At 39.8% G+C, this 11,633-nt stretch overlaps 1 pseudogene; it reads left to right on the forward strand.

The window, feature by feature from the left end:
- Nucleotides 1-10,636, forward strand: part of Bhmt-ps1 (betaine-homocysteine S-methyltransferase, pseudogene 1) — a 116,826-nt pseudogene extending 106,190 nt beyond the window's left edge.
- The last annotated feature ends 997 nt before the right edge of the window (nt 10,637-11,633 follow it).

Consider the following 11,633-nt stretch of genomic DNA (forward strand, 5'->3'; position numbering starts at 1 on the left):
GGGTATTCTGTATTTTCTTTATTTTATTTTATTTTTTATTTTTTGGCTAATACCCACACATTAATACCCACACATTTCCTTTTGGGTCTGAGTTACCTCACTCAGGATAACATTTTCTAGTTCCCTCCATTTGCCTGAAAAAACTCAAGACATCCTCATTTTTAATAGCTGAGTAGTAGAATTCCACTGTATAAATGAACCACATTTTCTGTACCTATTCTTCTGTCATGAGACCTCTGGGTTGTTTCCAGCTTCTAGCTATCACAAATGCCCCTGCTATGAACATAGTGGAACCTGTGCCCCTGTGGCATTGTGGGACATCTTTGGGGTATATTCCCAAGAATGATACTTCCAGGTCTTTAAGTAGGTCTATTTCCAATTTTCTGAGGAACCTCCAAATTGATTTCCAGTGTGATTGTACCAGTTTGCAATCCCACCAGCACTGGAGCAGTGTTCCTATTTCTCCACATCCTCACCAACATGTGTTGTCACCTGAGGTTTTGATCTTAGGCATTCTGACTGGTGGAATCCCAGTCGTTTTGATTTGCAGTTCTCTGATCACTAAGGACTTTGAACATTTCTTTAGGTGCTTCTCAGTCATTCAAGAGTCCTCTGTTGTGAATTCTTGGTTTAGTTTTATATCCCATATTTTGATTGTTTTTTTCATGGTAGGTTTCTTGAATTCTTTATATATTTTGAACATTAGCCCTCTATCAGATGTGGGATTAGTGAAGGTTTTTTTCCTAATCTGTAGGATGCCGATTTGTCTTATTGACTATGTCCCTTGCCTTATAGAAACCTTCCAGTTCCATGAGTTCCCATTTATCAATTCTTTATGTTACAGCATGAGCCATTGGAGTTCTGTTTAGGAATTTTCTGCCTGTGACAATGAATTCAAGACCCCTTACCACCTTCTCTTCTATTAGGTTCAGTGCATCTGGTTTTATCTTGATGTCCTTGATCCACTTGGACTTGAACTTTGTACATGGTGAGAAATATGGGTCTATTTTCATTTTTCTATGTATAGACAGCCAGTTAGACCCAGCACCATTTATTCAAGATGCTTTAGTTTTTCAATTATGTATTTTTGATTTTTTTTGTCAAAAAAAACAATGGTGTATATGTGTGCAGTTTTATTTCTGGGTCTTTAATTCTATTCCATTGATCAATCTGTCTCTGTACCAATACCCTGCAGTTTTTATTACTATTGCTCTGTAGTAGAACTTGAGATAAGGGACAGTGATTTCCCCCAGACGTTCCTTTATTATTAAGGATTGTTTTAGCTACTCTGTGTTTTTTGCCTTTCCAGGTGAATTTGAGAATTGCTATTTCCACATCTTTGAAGAATTGTGTTGGGATTTTGATGGTGATCATATTGAATCTGTAGACTGCCTTTGGTAAGGTGACCATTTTTACTATCTTAATTCTGCCAATCCATGAGCATGGGAAATCTCTCCATTTTCTGAGATCTTCGATTTTTTTCTTGAGAGACTTGAAGTTCTTATCATAAAGATCTTTCACTTGTTTGGTAATTTTTTCCTTTCTGTTTCTGAGTCATTTCATTTAAATACTTTTTCCAAGTTCAAGTTTATTGTCACAAATGGTGGATCTTTATTACAAGGACAAGTCATATTCTCTTACCCATCTATTAGTTAGTAAATACTCAAGTTGAGTCAATTTCTTGGCTACTGCAATGTACAGAAGTATAAATATCTCTTTGTCATATTGATTATATTAATATAAAATATATATCAAGTGGTAGATCGTTCAACAGTTTTATTATTTCCTTTATTTTCACGAGATGTAGATAAAAAGAGGATGGTCCTGAGCTGTATTTCTCAAGGCTTTAGCAAGGACCCTGGTGCTCAATGTATTCTTAGTTTCCTCTCTCTGATAAATCACCAGCCAATAGACCTCCTAACAGCATAAAAAACTGTGCTAACTTGGGGGAGGGGGAGATAATGGATGTGAAGCACTGGGTTTCATACCCTAATCAGTCTGTTGGGTAACATTTTCACTGGGCTTGTAGACTTTTATTTTTAAACTGGGTATATATATTTACATTTCAAATATTATTCCATTTCCCACTTTCCTGTCTATAAGCCCCCTATCCCCTCCCCCTCACCCATAAGGTGTTCTTCCCATCTACCCCCCCCCCCGTTACCACCCTCCTGACATTTCCCTTCACTGGGGATCCAACCTTGGCTGGACCAAGGGCTTCCCGTTTGACTGATGCCCAACAAGTCCATCCTCTGCTACCTATGCAGTTGGAGCCCAGGGTCAGTCCATGTATAGTCTTTGGATAGTGGTTTAGTCCCTGGAAGCTCTGGTTGGTTGGCATTTTTGTTCTTATGATATTGCAAGCCCCTTCAGCTCTTTCAATCCATTCTTTAATTCTTCCACCAGGGCTTGTGGACACTTATACAGCACTTGTTGAGAATATTGTACAAATTACCCTTTTGCTTTGCTTACCTGTTATCACCTATATTATTTAGCCAAATAATGTGGACATGATTCTGTATAGTAGTGGTGTTTTGAGAAAGAAATATAAGGTGTTTGTCTTAATAAATTGAGACTTTTTTCATGATAATTATTAAGCAATTGATAGCAAAGGAACCCTCTTAACAAAATTTTCTATTAGAATTTATGGTAATTATCAAAACTGAATCAAATAAAATGGATCAAATAATTTCTACAACACTCAAGGACAAGGTACCCACTGTCCCTGAGAGATCCAGTTTCTTAACAACTTTGCTTGGCTGAAAGCTCTGCATGAGGTTTTCAGCTAGGGAATTTCTCAAATTCATTTGTTGCAGCCATTTTCCAAAGGTCTTCAGCTCTACACTGGAGGGCAGATTTAAGAATTTGGAAATAGCCACCCAATTAGACAAGATGGATGAAGCAAAGAAGTGCAGACCGACAGGAGCCGGATGTAGATCGCTCCTGAGAGACACAGCCAGAATACAGCAAATACAGAGGCGAATGCCAGCAGCAAACCACTGAACTGAGAATAGGTCCCCTATTGAAGGAATCAGAGAAAGAACTGGAAGAGCTTGAAGGGGCTCGAGACTCCATATGTACAACAATGCCAAGCAACCAGAGCTTCCAGGGACTAAGCCACTACCTAAAGACTATACATGGACTGACCCTGGACTCTGACCCCATAGGTAGCAATGAATATCCTAGTAAGAGCACCAGTGGAAGGGGAAGCCCTGGGTCCTGCTAAGACTGAAGCCCCAGTGAACTAGACTATGGGGGGAGGGCGGCAATGGGGGGAGGGTTGGGAGGGGAACACCCATAAGGAAGGGGAGGGGGGAGGGGGATGTTTGCCCGGATACCGGGAAAGGGAATAACACTCGAAATGTATATAAGAAATACTCAAGTTAATAAAAAAAAACACTTCAAAAAAAAAGAATTTGGAAATCTATTTGTTTAAAACAGCTTTATCCTCAGAGTTAAATGGGAACACCCTTAAGAATGATTATTAATTCTAATAATATTTTTTTGTTTTAGATTTCCTTTTGTGAATGAAACTGATTATAAGATTGAGCAATATGGCAAATGCCTCTCATTTTTTCTATTCTTATTCTGTTTCTCCTCCCAGGAAGCATAAAATATATAACAAGGAATAGCAATGTGTCCTAAAGTCAAGGTCCATCCATGTTCAAAGGCTGTTGACACTGAAGAAGTTTAAAGCATAAGCAATCCATTTGAAGAGTCAAAGCCACTAATATTGGCAGGACTTAGAAACTGCAGGGCAAGGATACCAATTACCATGTACATCTAAGTATACTGTAACTGGACACAAGACAGGAGGGTGGAAATATAGAGGACAAGTAGCAAGCAAATGAATTAGTTCTTGAAATTATCTTCACGTGAACTAATAAAAATACAGTAAGATAGTTTTTATTTGGCAAAACCCAGGGTGAAAAATAAAATAGTTCAAAGCCAGAAAGCCCTGATGACAGTAAACAAAACCAAGCAAGTTGTTCTTAGATAAATTGTTTATTATTGTTTTGCTTTGTCTGTGCATGTGTGTGTGTGTGTGTGTGTGTGAGAGAGAGAGAGAGAGAGAGAGAGAGAGAAAGAAAAAGAGAGAGTGCACATGCATGTTTGTGTGTGTTTGCGTGTATGTGTGAGTGCACATGCGTGTGTGTGTATATAAGTGCACATGCATGTTTGTGTGTGTTTTTATGTGTCTGTTTGTGTGTGTGAGTACACATGCGTGTTTGTGTGTGTGTGTATGTGTGTGAGTGCACATGCGTGTGTGTGTGTGTGCTTGTATAATTGAATGTGAATGTGAAGGCTGTTCATCATCACTGCAGGGTCTTCCATTATTCTCCATTTTCTCTTTATTTTTAAGAAAGAGACTCTCATGACTCCAGCCACATATCCAGTGGAGGATGGCATTGTCCAGCCAATAAGAGGAAAAGCCTTTGGTCCTGTGAAGGCCTATTTCCCCAATGTAAAGGAAGGCCACGGTGTTGAGGTGGAGTGGGAGCATCCTCATAGAAGCAAGGGGGAGGGAGTATGGGAGAAGGGGTAAAGGGAATAACATTTGAAATGGAAATACATAAAATATCCAAAAAATAAAATTTAAAAAGAAAGGAAGGAAGGAAGGAAGGAAGAGATAGACTCTCAGTGAACACTAGACTAACTTGCCACAAGCATTAGGAATCTTCCTATCTCTCCTTCTCTGGTGCTTAGTTTACAGGAATCACCACCATATCCAGCTTTTTATATGGTAGCTGGATATCAAAACGTAGGTTCTGCCACCTCCCTGGCCTCTATTGTGGCCATTTCTTCACTATACATACTGCCGATGTGATGCTTATGATCTCATACTCAAACTTTGTTAGCCTTGTTATCATTCTTCCTGCTTTGAGCATTTCAGACCTGAAATTCTATTACAGACTTTTAACACCGTGGGATAATATGATTTTTGCATGATTCTATTAAATTTAAAATTACAGATCACCAGAAAGTAAACTCATGAAGTAGGGATTTGGAGTTCTATTTGTTTTCCATTTCCAAACTTTAACACAAAGCTCGCTACACATTAAGAGTTTAATAAATGTTATTTAGCTCTATAATTGTGTTCTGTTTTCCTACGGAATGGGCCATGGTGGCGTAATTGCAATATGTTTCCAAATCTTATTGGCATCATTGTTTTGCTGTCATCTGTGGCAATGTTTCAAAGATTCAGATGTGTTTTCACACTTCATTTCACCCTGTGAACAGTCTATCCTTTATTGGATCGCCATAAAGAAGTAACTTAGGGAGGCAGCTGTTCTCCATTAGTCTCCCATACCCTCTCACCAAAGCTTAATATTGCCCTTCCTTCAAAGGCAGGCTAATCTCTGGAGCTTAGCGCATGAGTGGCAGGAGTGGAGGATGGGCATGGCTGTCACTGAGTGGAAAACACAAAGCAGTTTGCAGAGGGGTACTTAGAAGCCTCGTGATTCCTACTGTAACCCAGAAAGATGAGCAATTTCAATGTGTTCACATCACACTGAAAATTTTCTGCATGAGAATACTTTCTCATGACCCACTGGTAAAAAATGAAGAAATACAGGGGAACTCATATCTTTAGTTTGCCTGAATAAAATAATAGATGGAAAACTCTTTTATGAAGCAGGTCAAATTGAAAGTAATGGCAGTTGGATCAGCCTGAGTTCATAAAGGTTACTATTTTATATTGCAGGGGTGTTACCATGTGTGTAATTTGAATGCCACTGCTTAGTGCATTGCTAGGAATCATCTTGCCTGTCTGTAGACGCAGGATAGGGTTGATTAGCTTGCTCCCAGGTACTAGAGCTTTGGCCTCTGTTTTACTTTGTCCCAAGTGCTGTGACCTTTTCTGCTGCTCAGAAGACTGACAACTGGCATCTGTGTACTCCAGATGCCTCACCACACTGCAGAGCTCTTCATGTGGCTGAGACTGAGAGGTGTTGTTCCGACTTTCAAGTTCTCATTAAAGGGATTGAGATGGAAGGTTTTGCCTTCTGAAATCAAACACTTTAACAAGACAGCACGGCAAAGTGTTTAAAACTTGTTTAGGTGTGAGAAATCTTCCTGAATTTGAATCTTACTGCCTCCACCCCCCCAATTTCTAAGGCAGCTGATTATATCAGGACATTTTCTTTGAAGTTACAAGAATATCACTATAGCTCAGGAAGTCTCCACTTTCCATGACTTAGCATTTCCCGCATTTCTTCCCACAAAATCATCACTTAGGAAATGATTGCACTATGGTTTGGGAGCCCAGACATTACTGCTCCACATGTAAGCGATTACCAAAAATTTTTACTTTTTAATCATTTCTCTGGAATCTTCCAGAAAATCCTGAATTGTTCTATAAACATACTGAGAATTTAGCATTGGCTTGAAAAAGGAAATGGCTGCTGTGTAATCCCTGATATATATAGAAAAAATCTGTAAAAAAAGATTATAAAATTGAAAAAGATGACACTCAGACACACCAAGGAATAAACAAGTGATGCCACACATAGTCATATTCATACACACCCAGGAGGAAAAATGATCTGAAGAAAGCATGTTTACAGTAGGCTATTGGCAACTCTCATCTTTGAGAAAATTCTGCACTGTGTGTTTGACCCTTCACATGAATACAGGGAAGTTCAAGAGATGTGCAGATAGAGTTAATCTTAATTAAAGGCAACAAATGCTAAATAAAATATCAAAATTTAGTGCAGCTAATGATTACACCAATTCTTCCTACCGTTGCCCTCAGAACTTGATGATATTGTCTTATATAAGTAATATTATACATAACATTTTTGTTTCATGTCAAGTATTTCATCTACTGGCCTCATGTAGAGACTATAAAATTCTACTTTCTAATCTGTGTTCTGAAATACATATTGTACTGAGCAAATTAAGAGACTGAAAAATGTACTTATGTTGATCTTCTGCTACTGATAGCATTTTGGATATAGTCGAATATAAATGTCTTAAATTAACCAAGTTTTGCAGCTGTATTACCGTTAGGAAAACTAATTTTTTTCTGTGATTCCACGACTTCACTCAGAAGGTTTAAAAGATATTATGGTCTTTGGAGATGCATGGGTCTTTAATGTATAACAGCTGTACCTGAAAAATTTGCTGGCTTAGTGACTACACATTCTGTTGAGCCTGAAAAACAGGGTGAAAAACACACAAAACAGAGTTTAAGCTTTAAGCAAATGGTCTGCAAAATCTCACTTTTGACTTTTAAATCATTTTAAATAGAGGAAAAAACAAGCAAACGAACCAACCAAACCAAAAGCAATGACAACCAAGAGCAAATACATTGGAAGATGCACTTAAAGGTTACTTAATGTCACATGCCAACTACTGTGGTGGCTGCCAAGCTCAAAACTTAGTAGAGAATTCAGAGCAGAGGTTTCTCCAGTGTGTGGAAAAGAGCATCATTTCTTGTGACTATCCAATCTAGCATCAACTGGGGACTGATTATCTCTCTGAAAAGAGCCTTTATATTTAGTAGACTGTCTCCTTCTGAGCTGCTAATTGGTTGTCCTTGAGTGATAATCATGCTTGACAGACACTGTAGTTGTCTCAGCCCTAAAACATTATGTCATTGTCAGATAAATGTTGTTTTCTTTATGCATTTGTGTCATTCAAAACAAACATAACTTTCACATTACAGTACTAACTTCTTCAGAAAAGATTTAGTCTCTGAACTGTACTTATTATGACTTCTAAAGAGAGATTTAGAAGGAGAAAAACTATTTTTAAAGAATCCTTTTATAATGTATGAGATAAAAGAAATCATTATACACTTGAAAACTACATCTGAATACCATTAAAATAGAGAGAGAGAGCTGGCCACTTACAAACATATTCTGCTTCAATGTATGGGTTAATATAATAAAGACAAAAATGTAAGTGTGCTTCAATCTTTGTATATTCAACTTCAGAAGCTCCAAGGTGGATAATGTACCTTCATGCACTCAATTATACATTCTATTACACGAACTGGGACCATTCTGGAGGAATAGTAGAGTGAAATTCAGCTCATCACTTGGATAATGAGGTCTAGGATGCAGAAGAGAAACCGAACAAACTAAGTTAGAGTTGAAGTGGTATGAGTTATTTGATTGTAATTTATGTAGACTTCAATTTTCTAAGACTTGTCCAAAAGAACATGTGAGGAGAGCTTCCATTAATCCAACCTCTAACTGTGGGAATAGATGGGTAAAATAAAATAGTTTGAATGCAAGACTAAATATTTTGCTAACAAGATCTAGTCAATAGTGTTATTTTTTGGATATTTTATGTATAAAATTTCAAATGTTATCCCCTTTCCCAGTTAACTCTAAACCTCCCCCTGCTTCTATGAGGATACTCCCACTCTGCCTATCCACTACCAACTCAACAACGTGGCAATCGCCTGCCTACACTGAGGAAATGAGCCTTTACAGGACCAAGCACTTGTCCTATAGATGACAATGTCATCCTCTGCTACATATGCAGCTGGAGCCATGGGCCCCTCCTTGTGTACACTTTGGTTCATGTTTTAGTCCCTGGGAGCTCTAGAGGGGGTTTGGTTGGTTGATATTGTTGTTCTTCCTATGAGGTTGCAAACCTCTTCAGTTCCTTCAGTACTTTTTTGAACTCTTCCACTGTGGGCTGCATGCTCAAACTGATGGTTATCTGCAAGCATCCTCATCTGTACCAGTAAGGATCTGGCAGATCTTCTCAGGAGTCATCCATATCAGGCAAGCTCTGAAGACATCCATTCAGCAAGCACTTATTGGCATCAGCAACAGTGACTCGTGGCTGCATATGGGAAGAATTCCCTGGTAGGACAGTCTTTGGATGGCCTTTTCTTCAGTCTCTGTTCCACTCTTTGTCTCTATATGACCTCCTGTACTTTGTTACCCCTAATGCAAAGGACTGAAGCATTCACACTTTGGTCTTCCTCCTTTCTTTTCTTTTTTTCTTTTTTTTAGTTTTCAACCGGCATGTTTTTATTAATGAGGTGAAATGGAAGCAGTCAGAACAGAAAATTACGGAATGGATCAGTTGTTTCTTTACTGTGGTTATCTGTTAAGTTGTACAGGGCTGGTGTATATGTTTCTGTCTAAGGGTCCTGCTCAAAAGATCTTGGAATCCACTTGGGAAGCAACTTAGATAAAGGTCGTTGCTATGTCATTTATGATACAGTCCCTGAGTGGTTCTATGTCCCTCGTGGTGGTGGTATCCTATCCCCCTATCTGAAATGGGGTTGACATCGGGTGACTTTCTCTTTGCTGCAGTGACTTCTGTATGCCTGTGATACGACAGGTACGTAGGAAATGTGTTCAGGATGTACCGTGGACTTCTCCTTTCTTTCTTCTATGTAAAATTCTAAAGCATAGTTTTGTAACTGTGAAATGCTATCTGTGATTCCATTTTGTCTAACTAGCACCAATTATAGGTGTAAGCCGGCATCAACACAAACGCTGACTTAGAGTCGCCTTCTCCTTCTGGGTGCACACTGTGGCCCGGACCTGGAGGAATTAGCCCCAAACCATTGCCCCGTAGCTACTGTGCGGATTTGAAATTTTTTTTTTCAAAGAGCGCTCTCAGCTGCTGCTCAGTGGTGGCTTCCTTCTGTTGCATCAGCTCTGCTGCCCCTTTCGTCACTCCCCAAGCATCCGGCTTGGACATCGAAGGCCTGCCGGAAGCTATTCGAAGATTCTGCCAGTATTCCTTCCTGGCCCTTGCCCTGATCCAGGGTGGATCGAACGTCATGCAGACCTTCACTTTCTATGCAATTGAGGACAAGCTGGAAAACCGAGGGAACTCCGTGGCAGAGAAGATATCTGGGCAGAAGGTCAATGAAGCTGCTTGTGACATTGCATGACAAGTTGCTGACGAAGGGGATGCGTTGGTTGCAGGAGGCATGAGCCAGACACCTTCTTACCTTAGCTGCAGGAGTGAGACCGAAGTTAAAAAGATATTTCACCAACAGCTTGAGGTCTTCATGAAGATGAATGTGGACTTCCTCGTTGCAGAGTATGTTGAACATGTTGTAGCCGTGTGGGTAGTAGAGGCCTTAAAAACAACAGGGAAGCCTATAGCAGCTACCACGTGCATCGGACCTGAAGGAGATCTACATGGCGTGTCTCCTGGAGAGTGCGTGGTACATGTGGTGAAAGCAGGTGCCGCCATTGTCGGTGTGAACTTACACTTCTTCGACCCCAGCACCAGCTTGCAGACAATAAAGCTCATGAAGGAGGGTTTGGAAACTGCTCGGCTGAAGGCTTACTTGATGAGCCAGCCCCTGGCCAACCACACCCCTGACTGTGGCAAACAGGGATTTATTGATCTCCCAGAACTCGCCTTTGGATTGGAATCCAGAGTTGCTACCAGATGGGATACTCGAAAATACGCCAGAGAGGCCTACATCCCGAGGGTCAGGTACATTGGCGGCTGGTGAGGATTTGAACCCTACCACATCAGGGCTATTGCAGAGGAGCTGGCCCCAGAAAGGGGATTTTTGCCACCAGCTTCAGAAAAACATGGCAGCTGGGGAAGTGGTTTGGACATGCACACCAAACCCTTCCTCTTTCTTGAGCTTCATATGATCTGTGAATTGTATCTTGGGTATTCAGAGCATTTGTGCTAATATTCACTTGTCAGTGAGTGCATACCATGTGTGTTTTTGGGTTACCTCACTGAGGATTACATTTTCTAGTTCCATCCATTTGCCTAACAATTTTATGAAGTCATTGTTTTTAATAGCTAAGTCATACTCCATTGTGTAGATGTACCACGTTTTCTGTATTCATTCCTCTGTTGAAGGACATTTGGGTTTGTATTTTCCAGCCTCTGTCTGTTATAAATAGGCTGCTATGAGCACAGTGGAACATGCGTCCTTGTTATATGTTGGAGCATTTTTTCGGTATATGCCCAGGGGTGGTATAGCTGGGTCCTCAGGCAGTACTATGTTCAATTTTTCTAAGGAACTGCCAGACAGACTTTCAGAGGGTTGTACCAGATTGCAATTGCACTAAAAATGTAGAAGTGTTGCTCTTTCTCCACATCCTTGCCAGCATCTGCTGTCACCTGAGATTTTAAATGAATGGATATTCTGACTGTGTGAGGTGGAATTTCAGGGTTGTTTTTACTTGCATTTCCCTGATGATTAAAGGATGTTGAACATTTATTTAGGTCCTTCTTGGCCATTCCACATTGATCAGTTGAGAATTCTTTGTTCAGTTCTATACTCCATTTTTTAATGGGTTTATTTGGTTGTCTGCTGTCTAACTTCTTGGGTTCTTTGTATATACTGGATATTAGTCCTCTATCCGATGTAGGATGGCTAAAGATTGTTTCACAATCTGTTGGTTTCCATTTTGTCCTATTGAAAGTGTCCATTACCTACAGAGGTCCCATTTGTCAATTCTTGATCTTAGAAAATAAGCCATTACTTTTCAGTTCAAGAAACTCTCTCCTGTCTATGTGTTTGAGGCTATTTTCCACTTTCCCTTCTATTAGTTTGAGTTTATGTGGTGTCATGTGGAGGTCCTTGATCTACTTAGACTTGAGCTTTGTACAAAGAGAAAAGAATGGATTGATTTGCATTCTTTTACATGCTGACCTCCAGTTGAACTTGCACCAAT

The sequence above is a fragment of the Rattus norvegicus genome, chromosome 5 (genome assembly GCF_021556685.1).
Source record: "Rattus norvegicus strain SHRSP/BbbUtx chromosome 5, alternate assembly SHRSP_T2T, whole genome shotgun sequence".
Lineage (NCBI taxonomy): Eukaryota > Metazoa > Chordata > Mammalia > Rodentia > Muridae > Rattus > Rattus norvegicus.